The 18022-nt window shown below is 41.5% G+C and overlaps 1 pseudogene; it reads left to right on the top strand.

Annotated features, from left to right (window-relative positions):
- The window catches only part of LOC102172800, a 43868-nt pseudogene extending 26821 nt beyond the window's left edge, over positions 1 to 17047 (top strand).
- The last annotated feature ends 975 nt before the right edge of the window (positions 17048 to 18022 follow it).

Raw genomic sequence — 18022 nt, 5'->3', positions numbered from 1 at the left:
GACAATGTTCCCTGCCCACATCAGGCCGATTAACTGCAGTGGGGAAAAGAGAAGCACAAGGAGGAGCAGAAGGTGTAGATTTTTTCTCCTCCTTACGGGATTTCCACCATTCCTGGAATAGATGGGTCATTTCTTTAATCTCTTTGCCCTCCTCTGATGAAACCGAAGAAGCCTCCAAATCTGATTCTGAACTATCAGATGTTTCACCATTTACAGGAGGAGGCTCACTTGTATCCTTGCCTTCAGGCGATGCAGAAGCCCCACCAACGTCTGACACATCCTCATAAATTATTTCTCCCCTCCTTGAAGCATTAGATTTAGTTACATTATCAATAGAGAGCAAGGTCAAAGCCTGTGTTATAGCACTACACAAAGTCCATAACTTCAAAGGGATCACATTACCCTTCTGATGTTGCTTTCTCAATTCCTTTTGAATTATTTTCCATTCCTTCAAGTTTAACTGTAACTTAGTTTGATATTGAAACCAATGACAATATTGCTCTACCAAGCGAAAGAGCTCACTCAATTGATGAGTCGAGGCTTTAACACCTATGGAGTGGAGAAGTCCTTTGACTAACTCCATGTATTATGTCCGTAATGATGATGAGGAATTCCCCATGATTTTCTTAAAGTTCCCCTGCTAGGGTGAGGAATTCCCCATGAATTACCCGAAAGTTCCCCTGCTATGGATTTAAAATCCCCTGGGGTTATTCACCCTTTCAGTTTCACTCGAGCCCCATGTTGGGCGCCAGATGTTGCGAGCGAAATGACACAAAGACAAAACCCGAGACACACAAGAGACAGACAATACACACTCCGGCCGGAGGAACAGAACTGTGCAAACTAATTGCGGTTTTATTATTATAAAAGCCCCCTAGGCAGAATTCCAGGCTGCATGAATAAGCCTTCTCAGTACAGCGCAGGTGCATACATGTTATCGTACAGCAAAGGGGAGTGAAATCTCTGTCTACTGCAGAGTCTGTCCAAAGCCCTCTTTTCCTTCTTATCACAAGAAGGGGATGCTCCCTCGTTTGCAAGTGACCATTAGACTCAAGGCTGTGTCCAGACTCTTTGGCAGAATGCCTCATTTGCAAGGATGTTCAGCCCGAGCAGAGAGACTCGTTTGCAGGCACATCTCTGCTACCCTATTAACCCTTCAGATTTACTTTATTGCATTATCACACTGGCAGGATTTCTTTTTTTAGTATAAATTTATTTATTTTAATTGGAGGCTAATTACTTTACAATATTGTATTGGTTTTGCCATATATCAACATGAATGTGCCACGGGTGTACATGTGTTCCCCATCCTGAACCCCCCTTCCACTTCCCTCCCCATACCATCCCTCTGGGTCATCCCAGTGCACCAGCCCCGAGCTTCCAGTCTTTTTTAAAAAAATGTCTTTGAGACATTTTTCTATGTATAGCTTATTTGTTCTACTTACTTGTAATTTCTTACAGCTTGCACAAATGGTTCTGTGTTGGGAGGCAGAGATATTGAATAAATTGTCCAAACTGAAAAGGATCTTTGAGACTACAAAATGAAGAGGGCAACTTCATAAGGTGCAATTATGAAGTTTATTGTGGGTAACTTATATACAAGCAGAACTAGGTGAATGATGATCCAGAGGCATTCGAAGCTGCACTCCACACCGATAAAAGGGGTACAGAGGAATTTAAAGGGGTCAAAACTAAAAATAAAATCTGCCTACCAGTGAGGAGGAGTTGGTGAAGGACAGAAAAGCCTGGCAGGCTACACCCATGGGGCTACAGAGTCAGACATAACTAAACAACAAGAACCAAGAAAGCACTGCCTGCATTGATAGGAACTGAGGATTTTTCCTCCCCTAGGGGTCTCATGACCATTAAGCATCTACGTTAGCAAAAGGCACTCTTCCAGTTTTTATATCAGATGAAGCCAGGGTAAAAGTTGACTGGGGACTTACCTGACTTGGACTAAAGCTCAGTCATGTGGAAAGAAGAAGATAGGAGTGCGGGCTGACAAAATGGAGTCAGTGTGGTTCAGCCACACATTCTGTCTTCTCTCTCTTAGCCTGTTACTCATCCCTTCTTACTGCCTTTAGGGTCACCCTGTCCTCTCCTTCTCCCTTTCATAATCTGTGACTCCTAAACTGTGAGCAGGAGAGTGAGTTTACCATGACTATTAAATTTATAGCTAAAAGTAACAATGGATAGATTCTTCAGGAAAGCCTGCAGCTTGCATCACCATAGTCAGATATGTGGGCTTTGACATGCCTGCTCCAGCCAATCCTTAGGTTTCTTGCTTTTTCTGCTCCATTCCACATGTCTGAGATTATTAGAGAGTCTACTATTCCTTAAAGATATTGGTACTCTTCTGCAAGTACCTCTTGTCATTGATAAGTTTTAAGTACCTTGAGGGTAGGAACTATTTTCTAACACTGCCTTGTATTATGTTCCACACATGTTAGACACTCCAGAAATGCTTTTGGTGGCTGATGTTCAATTGGGACATTCCCAGTCTCAATCCAGACTCCATCTTACTGATATGCTTTATCTTCACCAAAGTTTAGATTTTTACCTGAATAAAATTAAGAGTGTCTCAGGGAGTGATTGTGTGAACATGTCTGGGTATCCTTTCACCCAATCTCTGGCCACATCCCATGGCTTTCATATGACAAATTATTCCTCTTCCACCCTAACTCCCTTAGTGTGAAGCATGTGAGCTGAGTCTAAGGTAATCAGCATCACCTTCTCCCAGCCCAGTGATTGGTTAAGAGTTGGAGCACTTGACCCAGCTAGACCCAGTTAGAGTGAATTTGAAGAATTTGGGGGGTGCTGGAATAAATGAAGATGCTTGCTTCTTTTTTTGTTGGCTGTGAAATTGGAAGGATACCCCAGAAGTTCCTTGCTGCCACCTTCTAGCCATGAAGTTGCCTCTTATGAATGAGCGAACATATGAGCATGAGTAGAACTGTACTGAGAGATGGAAAGCAGAGCTTGAGTACATCTTTGAGTATCTGTATTCTTGTGTATGGCCATGCCTAAAGCCAAATATACCACTGGTCAATTAAATTATTGTTGCAGGTTGGAGTCTCCAAAAGCAAACATTGAGATGTTTGGGGAGCAAGATGGTTACAAGGGGTCAACACCTACGAGGCTTCCCAGGTGGTGCTAGTGGTAATGAATCCACCTCCCAATGCAGGAGACATAGGAGATGCAGGTTCTATCCCTGGGTTGGGGAGATCCCCTGGAGTAGGAAGTGTCAGCCCACTCCAGTATTCTTGCTTGGGAAATTCCATAGACAGAGGAGCCTGGTAGACTATGTTCATGGGGCGACAAAAGAGTTGGACACAACTGACCAACTGAGCACCTTTGAAAGGAGGAGGAGGCAGGACTGGGCAGAGCAACAGTGAGGCAGGTCTGACAAAGCCTTGGCCAATATAGCAGGGATCTCCAGAGAAAGTGTTTTCTGTCAGAGTTCAAGTCTCAAGGTGAGTGATCCTCTGCTTTGCTCTGTCATTAGATGCGGGCCTTGAAGGGTGTGACCTTGAGGGAGGTGACTCTCTGCACTTTGAGGCAGCCCTGGAAAACACTGCCAGCTGGAGGCTATCAGAGCTCTCTTAAGGGAGACCTGGGGGGTGCATCTTCATGTGTAGCACAGTGATGTAAGCATTATCATTTTTTGTTATTATTATGATGATGCTAAATTAGTTTGAGCTGAATTTTCTACCACTTGCAGCCAAAAAACTTCAAATCAATACAGTGATTATTTTGATAGTTAAAGTCCCACTGTGATGTGATAGAGGCAATTCTCTCAGACCCAAATAGTACTTGGATTTAAGTATTTCAGTTTGAGGTGTTGGATAGACATCAACACTAAAGCTTTACCTGGTGCTAAGATTCAGGAACTGATTAAGTTGCTCTTGCTTAAATGGTCCTCATACATCCTTCTCTTATGTTTCTATCCCCATGTGGTTGTTCAGTTGCTCAGTTGTGTCTGACTCTTTGCAACCCCATGGAGTGCAGCATGCTAGGCTTCCCTGTCCTTCACCATCTCCTGGAGTTTGCTCAAACTCCTGTCCATTGAGTCAATGATGCCATCTGACCATCTCATCCTCTGTTGCCCCCTTCTCCTCATGACCTTAATCTATCCTCATACCTGGCTTCAGAATGTTGGAAGTAGAGCCCTCTTTCAATATTCTTGATTATTTGGAATGGAGGCTATGTCCTCCACAAAAATAAGGGATATTCTCCTACAATGAAATAGTCACTAATTCCAGGACCCAGACAATCTTATATGGAGTGAAGTAAGTCAGACACAGAAAGATAAGCATCATATGATATCACTTATATGTGGAATCTAAAAAAAATGGTACAAATGAACTTATTTACAAAGCAGAAATAGAGTCACAGATGTAGAAGACAAACAGGGAGAAGGAGGAGGAGGGATAAATTGGGAGATTGGGATTGACATATACACATTACTATATTTAAAATAGGTAGTTAATGAGAACCTACTGTGCTGCACAGAAAACTACTCAATACTCTATGGTGACCTGTATGGGAGAAGAATCTAAAAAAAAGGTGAATATATGTATAATTGACTCACTTTGCTGTACAACAGATACTGACACAGCATTGTAAATCAACTATACTCCAATAAAAATTAATTAAAAAAACACACTGGACCCAGACAATCTGATGGTTGGATCCTATGGTATATTAAAAATAGCCACAAGCTCTTTGCCACTCCTCTCATCAAGCGCTGGAATCTGTCTTCCCACACTTTGAATCTAGTGTGGCCGTTATGACTTGCTTTGATCAATGGATAAAGGTGAAAGTGTTATTAAAGGATTTATGAACCCAGGCTTTAAGAGAGAATGACAGCTTCTGTTTTTTCCTCTCAAAACCCCAGCTGCCATGCTATAAGGTCATCCAGGCCAGATAGCTGAATGATTAGAGGCCATGTGGAGTCTGAGAGGTCATCTTAGAGGTTCTAGCCACAGCCACCCTTAGAGATCCCAGCTGAACACAACTGCATAAGAGATCCGAAGACCAGTCAAAGAACCACCCAGCTGAATTCCAGCCATCCGATAGAATTGTGAGAAATAATAAACAATAATTATAATAACATTTTTATTATTAATTGTGGTTAAGACACAATTAACCATCTTCAAGTGTACAGTTCAGTAGTGTTAAGTGTATTTGCATCATTATATAGCCAATCTCCAGAACTTTTTTCATTTTGAGAACTGAAACTCTGTACCCATAAAACAACCCTCCTGTCCCCCTCCTTCCCAGCTCCCGTCAACCTCGATTCTGTTTTCTGTTTCTATGAATTTGACTAGATACATCAGGTGAGCGGAATCATACAGTATTTTTGTGTGTGTGTGAATAGCTTATTTCACTTAGAATAATATCTGCAAGGTTTATACATGTTGAGTAAATAATTATTTTAAGCCACTAAGTTTTGGGATGGTTTGTTACACCACAATAAATAGTGGATACAGTGTCATCTGACAAAATTTGTTTCTCAAAAAGAATACACATTATAATTTTATTCATTGAAGGGGCTGGGCCTATAGAACAATTAGAAAACTCAGCTTATTTGCTGATAGTTTGTAGCATATTTCTTTTTTAAATAATTGGATTGCTCGATAGCACCTTGATTAGGAATCTCTTTTCTTTCTGTTTTATTGACATATAATTGACATTTAAAGTTTAAGGGATACAGCTTGATGATTTGATACATGGATATTTTGTGAACTCATTACCGCAGTACAGTTAGTTAACATCTCCATCATCTCACATAATTCTCTTTTTTTCTATTCTCAGCAACATTCACATATGTATAATAAAGTACTGTTAACTATAGTCACCATGCTGTACATTCAATCTCAGAGCTAATTCATTTTCTAACTGGAAATTTGTGCTCTTTGGGGAAGAAAATTCCCAAATGGGGATTTCCAAATGGGGAGGGATCTCCCCATTTTCTCCACCCACAGGTCCTGGTAACCACCTTGTTTCTATGTGTTCAGCTTTTTTAGCTTCCACATGTATGTGAGGTCTTACAGTAATTGTCTTTCTCTGAATAACTTACCTCACTTAACATAATGCCCTCAAGGTCCATCCATGTTGTTGGAAATGGCAGGATTTCATTCTTTTTCACGGTTGAAGAATATTCCATTGTGTAAATAGGTAGATAGATAACATCTTCTTTACCCATTTATCCATTAACAGACACTTGTTTCCCTATCTTGGCTATCATGAATAAAGTGCATTGGACACTGGAGTACAGATATTGTGAGAAAATCCTGACTTCATTTCCTTTGCATATATATCCAGAAGTGGAATTGCTGAAATGTATGGTAGTTCTGTTTGTAATTTTATGAGGAAGTTCCATACTGTTTGCCACAGTGCTGCACCAATTTTACATTCCTACCAACAGTGCCCCAAAGTTCCCTTTTCACCACATCCTAACCAACACTTGTTATCTCTCTCTCTCTTTTTTTGGTAATAGCCATTCTAACAGGTGTGAGGTGATATTTTTCACTGTAGTGGTTTTTTTTTTTCATGACTTCACTGGGTCTTCACTGCTGGTGTGTGGGCTTCCTTTAGTTATGGCGAGCGGGGGTTACTCTTCATTGTGGTGCACAGGTTTCTTATAGTGATGGCTTCTCTTGTCGGGAAGCATGGGCTCTAGGTGCATGGGCTTCAGTAGTTGCAGCATGCAGACTCAGTAGTTGAGGGAGGTGGGACCTAGAGTGAGCTGGCTTCAGCAGTTGTGGTTTGCGAGCTTAGTTGCTCTGTGGCATGTGGATTCTTCTTAGACCAGGGGTCGAACCTGTGTCTCCTGCATTGGCAGACAGATTCTTAACCATTGGACTACCAGGGAAGTCCTCACTGCAGTTTTGATTTGTATTTCCTTGATGATTTGTAATGTTGAGCATCTTCATGTACCTGTTGGCCATTTGTATGTCTTCTTTGGAAAAATGTCTATTCAGGTCCTCTGCCTATTTTTTAATTGGATTGCTCGTTTCTTTTATTATTGAGTTGTATAAGTTCTTTGTATATTTTGGATATTAATCCCTTATCAGATACATGACTTGTCATTATTTTTTCCAATTCCTTAAATGGCCTTTTCACTTTGTTGATTGCTTCTTTTGCTGTGCAGAAGCTTTTTAGTTTGATTTAGTCCCATTTATTTATTTTTGCTTTTGTTACTTGTGCTTTTGGTGTTTTAGCAAATGTAGCATATTTCAAAAACACTGCTTTAACTTGTTCAAACATTTGGTTTGATAGTGTAGTAAAATTATTGGAGCTTTGATTTTTCACTGCTTGTCTCAAATAAGCTATTTATATAAAGAAACAGGAACTAATGTTAACATTCACATCAGTTAGCCATACATACTTATTCATAGGCTTGTGAAGGAACTTGATAGTGTATTTATTTAGCCACTGTCTCCAAGCAGACATATCCTAGACAAATAGAGGAAGTTTTAAGAGGAACTAGCAGAATTATTTTAAAGAAGCTGTGGCATAGTGGTTAAGAACACAGACCTGGCTTTAAGTGTGGGTTCTACCATGAGTTTTACTTCCGTAAAGTGGGCAGAATGATAGCACCTACATCACTATCTCAGTCTTGAAAAGTAAATGACTTCATGTATACAAAGGACATAGTAAACACTCAGTAAATATTTACTAACTCAGTAAATCACTCCAGTGTTTAATCACATCTTTAATATCAAAAGCTTCCCCATATTTTTCAATGTGTATTTCAAAACTCACATTCAGTTCAGTTGCACAGTCATGTTTGACTCTTTGTGATCCCATGGACTGTAGTGCTTCAGGCTCCCCTGTCCATCACCAATTCCTGGAGCTTGCTCAAACTCATGTCCATTGAGTTGGTGATGCCATCCAAACATCTTGTCCTCTGTCATCCCCTTCTCCTCCTGCCTTCAATCTTTCCCAGCATCAGGGTCTTTTCCAATGAGTCAGTTCTTTGCATCAGGTGGCCAAACTCATATTAAAGCAAATTAAAAAAGAAGACCACCCTAGGAAGAGTATTATTGTATTTTACCTCCAGCCGTAGAGATAATAGTCTGTTTTCACTCAAAAAATACGTATTGAGCACCTAGAATGTGCCAGGCTCTGTGTGGGGGTGAATAAGATGATATTCCTGGGCTTCCCTGGCGGCTCAGTGGTGAAGAATCTGCCTGCCAGTGCAGGAGACACAGGGTCCATCCCTGGTCTGGGGAGATCCCACGTGCTGTGGAGCAGGTAAGCCCGTGCACCACAACTACTGAGCCTGTGCTCTAGAGCCTGGGAGCCACAACTACTGAAACCCACACACCCTAGACTTTGTGCTCTACAAGAGAAGCCACTGCCATGAGAAACTGGTGCAACTCAACGAGTTGGAGCTTGCTCAAACTCATGTCCATTGAGACAATGATGCCATACAACCATCTCTTCCTCTGTCGTCCCCTTTTCCTCTTGCCTTCAATCTTTCCCAGAATCAGGGCCTTTTCCAATGAGTCGGCTCTTTGCATCAGATGGCCAAAGTATTGGGGTTTCAGCTTCAGCATCAGTCCTTTCAATGAATATTCAGGGTTGATTTCTTTTAGGATTGACTGGTTTGGTCTCCTTGTAGTCCAAGGGACTCTGAAGAGTCTTCTGCAGCACCACAGTTCGAAAGCACCAGTTCTTCAGTGCTCAGCCTTCTTTATGGTCCAACTCTCAGGTCCGTACATGACTAGTGGGAAAAACACACCTTTGACAAGATGGACCTTTGTTTTCAAAGTAATGTCTCTGCTTTTGAATATGCTATCTAGGTTTGTCATAGCTTTTCTTCCGAGGAGCAAGTGTCTTTTAGTTTCATGGCTTCAGTCACCATCTGCAGTGATTTTGGAGCCCAAGAGAATAAAGTCTGTCACTATTTCCATTGTTTCCCCATCTATTTGCCATGAAGTGATGGGACCGGATGCCATGATCTTAGTTTTTTGAATGCTGAGTTTCAAGCCAGCTTTTTCACTCTTCTCTTTCACCTTCACCAAGAAGCTCTTTAGTTCCTCTTTGCTTTCTTCCATAAGGGTGGTGTCATCTGCATATCTGAGGTTATTCATTCATGAGCAGTAACAATGTTCCATGATTGAAAAGTGAAAGTGTTAGTCGGTCAGTCATGTCTGACTCTTTGCTAACTCCATAGACTATAGCCTGCCAGGCTCCTCTGCCTGTGGAATTCTCCAGGCAAGAATACTGGAGTGGGTAGCCATTCCCTCCTCCAGGGGATCTTGGCCCCCAGGTCTCCTGCATTGCAGGCGGATTCTTTACTGTCTGAGCCAACATAAAAGTTTTCTCTTGCTGGAGTAACAAAAAAATGGCTGCCCAGAGGTATTCTTTACACTAACTCTTTTATTTCATTCATGAGCAGATAACAATGTTCCATGATTACAGCAAATTCTAAAGATGGTGCATGCAAGGCCAAGAGTTTAGAACTGAAACAGAGGTTAATGTGAACCCATTAATGACACGATCTGGTCAAATTGACCTTCAGTCAGACCCTTTCTTTGCACGCATCTTCCAAATGATGCCACCAATATCTTTACTGCCCAAGTCAGAGCCAGAGGACCTGTTCAATCACCAAGTCTGGTCACTTCTCGCAAGTCAGTCTCTCATCCATCCCCACTGTCATTAAAGTGATTTGTTTCTTATCATTTATTTCCTTCTGAATTACAAAAAGTTACTTCCCAGCTATTGTGGTGGATTGCAGAAATGGACACAAACAATCGCAACTCCTTCCACCAAGGGATGGAATCTTGGGGCTTCCCTGCAGGTCCAGTGGTTTAGACTCAGCTTTCACTGGAAGGGGCACAGGTTTGATCTTTGATTGGGGAACTATGTTCCTGCATGCTGTGCAGTGTGGCCTAAGAAAAAAAAGATGGACTATCTTTCTCCAGTCCTTGCTCTGGGCTGACCTTGATGCTTGCTTTGCAGTTGAAGCAATATCATGTGAATTTCAAGCAAGAGGCTAAAGAGACCTTGTGTGCTTCCACTCTTGCTCTTGCTCTGGAAACCTACCCCTACTGCCACGTTGGAAAACCCAGAAGAGCCTGCTGGAGGCTGAGAGACCATGTGAAACAGAAACAAGCCATCCCATCTCAGCTATCCTGGACCAGTCAACAGCAAATGCCCAGCGAAGTTCAGCCAGGCTTGGCCCAGATCAAGAGAGCTGCCCCTGTGAGCCCAGCCCACATTGCCAAAGCACAAAATAGTGAGATAAGGCTATTAAGCCATTAAGTTTGAGCTTAAGTTTCTGCCACAGCAAAAAGCTAGCTGATACTGAAATGGAGCAGGACCTTGCCCCCCACCCCCCACCCCATGTCCTCTGCCTGCCTTTTGTCTCTGGAAAACTTTAATCAAAGAATAAGTTTAATCAGAGAAATGAGAAATGTGGGAACAAAGGAAAACAGTCAAAGGAGACCAAATAAGAATAATGTAGTCATTCAGCATAGTCAAGGACCTTTAGTTCTTTCTCAAGGGCTATAGATAATATTTTGAGCTATATCCTGTGAGCTGTCTTATCAATACTAAAACACCAAGTGAAGAAGTTAATTATATGATGAGCAGACTGTACCCAGGACATGAGCTGCCACAATTCTGAGAATTGACTGTGAAGAAATGGGAACAAATGGAACCTGGAACTGAAAATTAACTGTACCTAAAACAGACAAGATGATGCTGGTCAGACCACTGATGACACATCTGAAGATGACTGTCAGAGATGACTGTGTTGTTTCTGTCTATAGTCCTCCCCCACTTCTGTCTATAAAAGCTCTTGCTCCACTGGTTGCCAGTGAAGGCGGAGAGTTGGCCTTTGGACAGATGTCTGTTACCCTCCCCTCCCAGCTGCTGGCATCTGAAATAAAGTAAACCTTCCTTTCCACCAACCTGGCCTGTTTAGTGGCTTTTGAGTGGTGAGCAGCCGGACCCCCATATACCTTTTGGTAATGATACAATTCATTTTCTGACTTCTGCTTTTGGTACCACCATAATCAGTGATCTTTCAGAGACGTGACCCAATTGGGAATTCCCTGGTGGTCCACTGGTTAGAACTCTGAACTTCCACTACAGGGGCTTCAGATTTGATCCCTAGTCCAGGAAAGTAAGATCCCATAAGCTGTGTGGCCTAAATAAATAAATAAAAATGTAACTAAAAACCAACCAAACAAACATGATGCTGCCCAACATTTTCTCATCATCTTTGTGTAAAACCCAAACTTCTCAGTTGTGCCTCATCATTCACCATTCAACCACAGGTTATGTCAATTTCCTGCGACTGCCCAAGCATACAATGTATCCTTTCCCTTTCATACCTTTGTGAATAACTTGTCATGGGCTGCAAATTGTGTCCTCTCTCCCAACTCATATGTTGAAGTCCTCAGGACCTCAGAGTGTGACTTACTTGGAGACAGAGCCTTTAAAGAAACAACTGGTGTAAAATGAAGTCATATAATTGGGCCCTAATCCAATATTTCTTGTGTCCTGATAAGAAGAGGGAGTTAGGACACAGACAACATTGACACAAGGATGCCCATGTGAGGATGCAGTGAGAAGGCAGTCACTGGAGAGCGGAGGAGAGAGGCCTTGTGTGTACATGCTCAGTCAGTTGTGTCCAATTCTTTGCAACCCCATGGACCATAGCCCGCCAGACTCCTCTGTCCATGGGATTTTCCAGGCAAGAATACTGCAGTGGGTTGCCATGCCCTCCTCTAGGGGATCTTCCTGACCCAGGGATCGAACCCAAGTGTCTTCTGTCTCCTGCATTGGCAGGTGGATTCTTTACCACTAGCGCCACCTGGGAAGCCCCAGAGAGAGGCCTCAGGACAAGGCAACACTGTTAGATCTTGATCTTGGATTTCCAGTCTCCAGAACTCTGAGATAATAAATGTCTGTTGTTTAAGCCCCAGTTTGGGGCTTTCTTCTTGGGAGCCCTATCAAACTAATATAATGCTGTTCTTTCTACCAGGAAGTTCCTTCAAACCTCAATACACCCACATCTGCTACTTCTTCACCTGGTAATAATTTTGACTTATCCTCCATACTGAGCTCACCATCGTGGGGAAAACTTCCCTAATTTCCTTGAGGCTTTTTAGGTGACCCTGGTCTGTGATTCTCCCCCTGTACAGAGCACTTATCCCAGTGTATTAAAATTTGTTTGTGTGTGTGTGGTAAGAACACTTTAACATGAGATCTACTCTATTAACAAAATTTTAAGTGTATAACGGGATAATTTTAACTAGAGCCATTGTGTTGTAAGGCAGATCTCTATAACTTAATCATCTTGCAGGACTGAAACCTTATACCGATTGAACAGCAACTCACCATTTCTTCCTTCCCCCAGCCCCTGGCAACCACTATTCTACTGTTTCTATATGTTTGACCATTTTAGATGCCTCATGTAAGTGGTATTATGCAGTATTTGTCCTTCTGTTACTGGCTTTTTTTCACTTAACCTAATATTTGGGTTCATCCATGTTGTCACATGGGGAAGAATTTAATTCCTTTTGAAGGCTAAACAATATTATATTGTACATTCTCTATCCATTCATCTGTTTATGTTGTTTTTGCATCTTGGCTAATGCTGCAATAAAAGTGGGAATGCAGATATATCTTTTTGAGATCCTGATTTTAATTCTTTTGGATAAATACCCAGAAGTGAGATAGCTAGATCATATGTAGTTCTATTTTTATTTTTTTGAAGAACCTCCATACTATTTTCCATAGCTGCTGCATCATTTTACATTTACACCAACAGAATACAAATGTTCCAATTTCTCCACATTCTTGCCAATACTTATCTTTTTTCTTGTTGTTGTTATAGCCACACTAGAAGGTATAAAGTGATATTGCATTATGATTTTGATTTTCATTTCCCTAATAATTAGTGCTTTTGAACATCTTTTCATATACCTGTTGGCTATTTTGTATGTTTATTTAAGTCCTTTGCCCATTTAAAAATTGGATTAGTCATTATTTTGCTGTTGAGTTGAAGGAGTCTTTATACATTTTGGATATTAACTTCTTATAGATAGTTTGAAAGTATTTTCTCCCACTCCATAAGTTACTTTTTCACTTTGATGATGTTTTTTTTTTCTGTATAGCCTTTAGTTTGATCTGACCTCTGCCTGCTAGACTGTGGACACCTAAGGAGAAAGAATGTGCCTTTCACTTCTTATTCTCCAGTGCTGAACAGAGTGCGTGGCGCATAGCATATGTTTAATAAGTGCTTGTCGGAATAAAATTTCCTGTCATTTCCTGCCTCTACATTTTCCCGACTCTGTGTATTTATTTTCTCATGTTGCCCCCTCACTGGTAATGCTCTTCTCCACATTTTGCCTAGTCCACATGATACCATCCTATAAAATTCATCTTTTGGAGAATTTTTTCTCTGTCGCACCAGCTAGAAGTGATCTTTCATTGAAATGCCCATTCTACTTCATATGTAGCTCATTTAATGGATTTTTGGTTGATCCATTGCTTGATATCTGTACCCCCTACCTCTGTCGCTCATCCTAAATTTTCGACAGATCCCACCTTCCACTGCCAAATCTAAAAAGCTGGTGCTTGCTTTGCCTGCCTTCCTTGAAGCTGGGGGCCTGGCACATGATCTAGGCTGAGCTGATGAAACACATCCACCTGGTACTTTGTATCAAAAGTGGGAGAGGTAAAGAGTTGCCAACAAGTGAGGAACCTGTGTGGTGCTGGTGGTGATGACAACAGTGACATCCAGTCTCCAGGGCAGCAGTGGCAATGAGATGCTGGGACCCCAGAGTCAGTCTAAACTCCAGCCTCTGGGAATCACAGGAAGCAGCAGGGGTACTTCTGCTAAAAAGGTTTGGAGGGACACTTTGGTCTGTTCTTCTGGCTGCCTTGCTTACCTTGGTCTCTGCTCATTTTCTGACTGTGGTATTTCAACCTTGCCAACAGCTCTATGAAAAGCCTACATTTGTGGTTGGAGCAGAAGAACCTTGACTTGTAAAGTATGACAAGATCTTTGATGGCAGGGCTCTGACTTCATGAATTCACTAATTTGATTGCAGATCTTTGTACATGGGAGGAATTCATTAAATATTTCCTGAGTCAATGAAAAATAGTAATTATTAGATAAAGATAAACCAATTGTTTATAAATTTCTTTTCCATTTGTTAGCTGCTTGCATTTTTCATCAATGTCACTTTTCTTTGATATATGGACACTTACCTTTAACACACTCTATATTTAGAGAAAAGACTTTAAGCATTGAAGTTGGTTCCTTTAAGCTATAATGCCCACTATAAATTATAGTGTATACCTATGATTGACCCCAGATATTTCACTATTTGATGAAATGAAGCATTGAGAAAAGTACTTTAATTACAGTTCTGTGATCTGTGTGGCTGAATATGGGGAGAGAGGAAACTTGACAGAAGACATATTTGCATGTCTGCTCACATATGTGATCTTTTGGTTTTTCCAGTAGTAATGTACGCATATGAGAGTTGGACCATAAAAAAGGCTGAGCACTGAAGAACTGATGCTTTCAAATTGTGGTGCTGGAGAAGATTCTTGAGAGTCCCTTGGACAGCAAGGAGATCAAACCAGTCAATCCTAAAGGAAATCAACCCTGAATATTCATTGGAAGGACTGATGCTGAAGCTCCAATACTTTGGCCACCTGATGTGAAGAGCTGACTCATTAGAAAATACCTGATGCTGGGAAAGATTGAAGGCAAAAGGAGAAGGGGGTGGCAGAAGATGAGATGGTTAGATAGCATCACCGACTTGATGGACATGAATTTGAACAAACTCCGGGAGGACAGAGGAGCCTGGAGTGCTGCAGTTCATGGGGTCGCAGAGTCAGACATGACTTAGCGACTGAACAACAACAGGTGAGGTGAACATTCACCCATGCATAAGCAAGTAGAAAGATAAACATGAAGAAGTGATGTTATTTGTGCAAGAAAAGATTCAAACAAATAGTAACTTGGATATGAGATTTTCTGTTTTGTTCTTGATTTTATTTATTTATTTTTACACTATTGTAGTCAGAAAAGGAATTTTGATGACATCCATAGCAATGCAAGTCTACAGCAGTTAATTGTGTAGCCTGTCTATTATGCAGAAACCCCTCTGAGGCCTCGAGGCTATAAAAATCCTCCTCCAGTTACCTAGTTTCATCTGAAATCCAGTGGGTCTGAAAGCCCATTATATGCCATTCAAGGATGACTATTATTAGGAAACAGAATAAAAATCATCTCTGTTTTGTTCTGGCTCATTCTTTTCTGTTTTTCACTTGCATCTCTGCAGCATTTCCCTGTTGCCACTTCTGTCTATTGCTTCAAATCATTGCAGAAACATTTTTTTTCCTCCTGGCTTTGAGAGGTCATGGAATAAGATTGGTTTGGAAGAATTCAGCATGGTTTTATTCTTATTGTTTGCTTTTGGTGAAAAGAGGGACAAAACAAACCCCTGTCGCTTCAGTTTTAGTCAGAAACAAACTTAGCCTTTGGAGAGAAGTACACATGGTTTTGCCTTTGGAAGATGATTTATTAATAAAAACCACTCCTTCCTTGTCTGAGTTCCTTTCAAAACACACTATCCATTACAGATGCTTTAGATCATCACTGTCAAGTAGAGCTTTCTTGATGATGAAATATTCTACAGTCCTGGCTATTTTAATACATTAGTCTCTAGTTCTGTGTAGCTACTCAAGATTTGAAATCTGTCATGTGATTGAGGGACTGAGGATTTAATTTTATTGACTTTTAATTAATTAAAATTTAAATAGTCACATGTGGCTGGGGGTGGTAGTTTAGTCACTAAGTCATTTCTGACTCTTTGCAACCCTATGGACTGCAGCCCATCAGGCTCCTCTGTCCATGGGATTTCCCAGACAAGACTACTGGAGTGGATTGCCCTTTCCTTCTCCAGGGGATCTTCCCAACTCAGGGATTGAACCTGGGTCTCCTGCACTATAGGCAGATTTTTTACCAACTGAGCCACCAGAGAAGCCGTATAACTAGCAGCCAACCCAGAACCAATAAGACTATCTGATAGGATTAGCAAGATGCAGTCCTTCTCAGGGGCTTCCCGTTTGGCCTGGAGGAAGAAATGGCAACCCATTCCAGTAGTTTTGCCTGGAGAATCCCCATGGACAGAGGAGCCTGGCGGGCTACAGTCCATTGGATCACAAAGAACTATCCAGACATGACTGAGCAACTGAGTACACATGCAAAATCCTTCTCAGATTTCTGCCCTGGTATCCTTAGTATGCAGGCCTACATCCTCACACTCCTTGACTAGTGGCTACAGATGACTGTTGTACCTCTAACCATCACATCTGCATTCCAGTAGGAAAACGGAGGAAGTGGAAGAAAAGAAACTAGAAATCATCTGTACTTGTCACAGAACTTAACTGTAGTGGAGATTGGGAAATGGAGTTTTTAGTTTTTATAGCTTCCATAGCATAGGTAGGGAAAGAGAAAATAGAGTTTAAGTCAGCCAATCCATAACGTCCATCTGAACACTGAAATTTATTAAACCCTCATGGATTGCTGAGAAAATACAGATGTGCTGAAAGAAAAATAGCTGATTAGGTAACTGCCTGGCAAGGGGGCAGGCAGACAGCTGGAATCACCCAGGTGATTTGGTGTAAAAGTGATTTTCAGTTCATGAAATCCAAGAGACTGAAGTGCAGAAAGGTTAAGTGATCTATGATAATACAGGTACTACCTTAAAGAGTAGGAATTCTCAACCTTGCCTGGGGAACGGATCACTTGGGAAGGTTTTAAAAATCCTAATGCCCAGCCTGTACCCCTGACCAGTTCATTCACTCTCAAGGAGGGCAGGGTGTTTGGAGTGTAGCTAAGCTTGAGGATGGTGTTGCAGTTACCAAATTACTCAAAGACTCTGTGCCTTAAAACAATCATTTTCTTATGGTTTACTGTGGCGATTCTTCCATTCCAGGTATGGTGTTGACAGCACTCTATGATGTGCATCAAACAGATGAACTAGTCTGGAGGGTCTAAGATGGAGCCACCCATACGCCTGGCACCTTGATGGATATGGTTCTACAGAGGCTGGGCTCAGCTGGGACTGTTGACTAGAGCACCTACATGTGGCCTCTCTAGCACTGGGGCCTCAAGATAGAGACTTCTTACATGGCCGCTCAGGGCTCTAAGAGAGAATATTACAATGAATAAGTTAGAATATGATCTAGCCTCAGAAATCACACAGCATCACTTGTGCCATATGCTACTGGCCATATCAGTGCCTTATAAAAAAGACCCCAGAGAGCTCCCTCACCCATTCCATCATGAGTGGATACTACAGAAGGTACCAGCTATGAACCAGAAAGCCAACCCTTACTAGAAAGCCAAACCTCACTATGCTAGTGCGTTGATCTTGGACTTCCCAGTCTCCAGAACGATGAGAAATAAAAATTGCTTTTATTTATAAGCTACTCAATCTGTGTTATTTTGTTATAGTAGCCTGAATGGACTAAGATAGGAGGGGTCTCTGCCCCTTCCATAGATGCTGGGGGAGTCATCTATGAGTCACCCATAGATGAGCGTGCCTCGGACTATGGCCAGAATTGAAGTGCTCATAAATGGAGGGCATTTATTCATTTCAACATTTTGTTTTTGTTTTTTAAAGTCTGTTGTATAATTTTTAAGGGCTTCCCTGGTGGCTCAGATAGTAAAGAATCTGCCTGCAATTCAGGAGACACAGGTTTGATTCCAGGGTCAGAAAGATGCCCTGGAGAAAGGAATGTCAACCCACTCCAGTATTCTTGCCTGGAGAATTCTGTGGACAGAAGAGCCTTGCAGGCTACAGTCCATGGAGTCACAAAGAGTTTTTTTTTATTTTTTAAAGTTTGTTATATAATTTTTAAAGATTACTTTCCATTTACTATTATTAAAAAATATTGACTATATTCCTCATATTCTACAGCACATCCTTGGGTCTATGCTACATCCAATAGTTTGTACCTCCCACTCCCC

The sequence above is a fragment of the Capra hircus genome (genome assembly GCF_001704415.2).
Source record: "Capra hircus breed San Clemente chromosome X unlocalized genomic scaffold, ASM170441v1, whole genome shotgun sequence".
Lineage (NCBI taxonomy): Eukaryota > Metazoa > Chordata > Mammalia > Artiodactyla > Bovidae > Capra > Capra hircus.
Note: the sequence above shows the minus strand (reverse complement) of the source record. Positions and strands in the feature narration are given on the sequence as shown.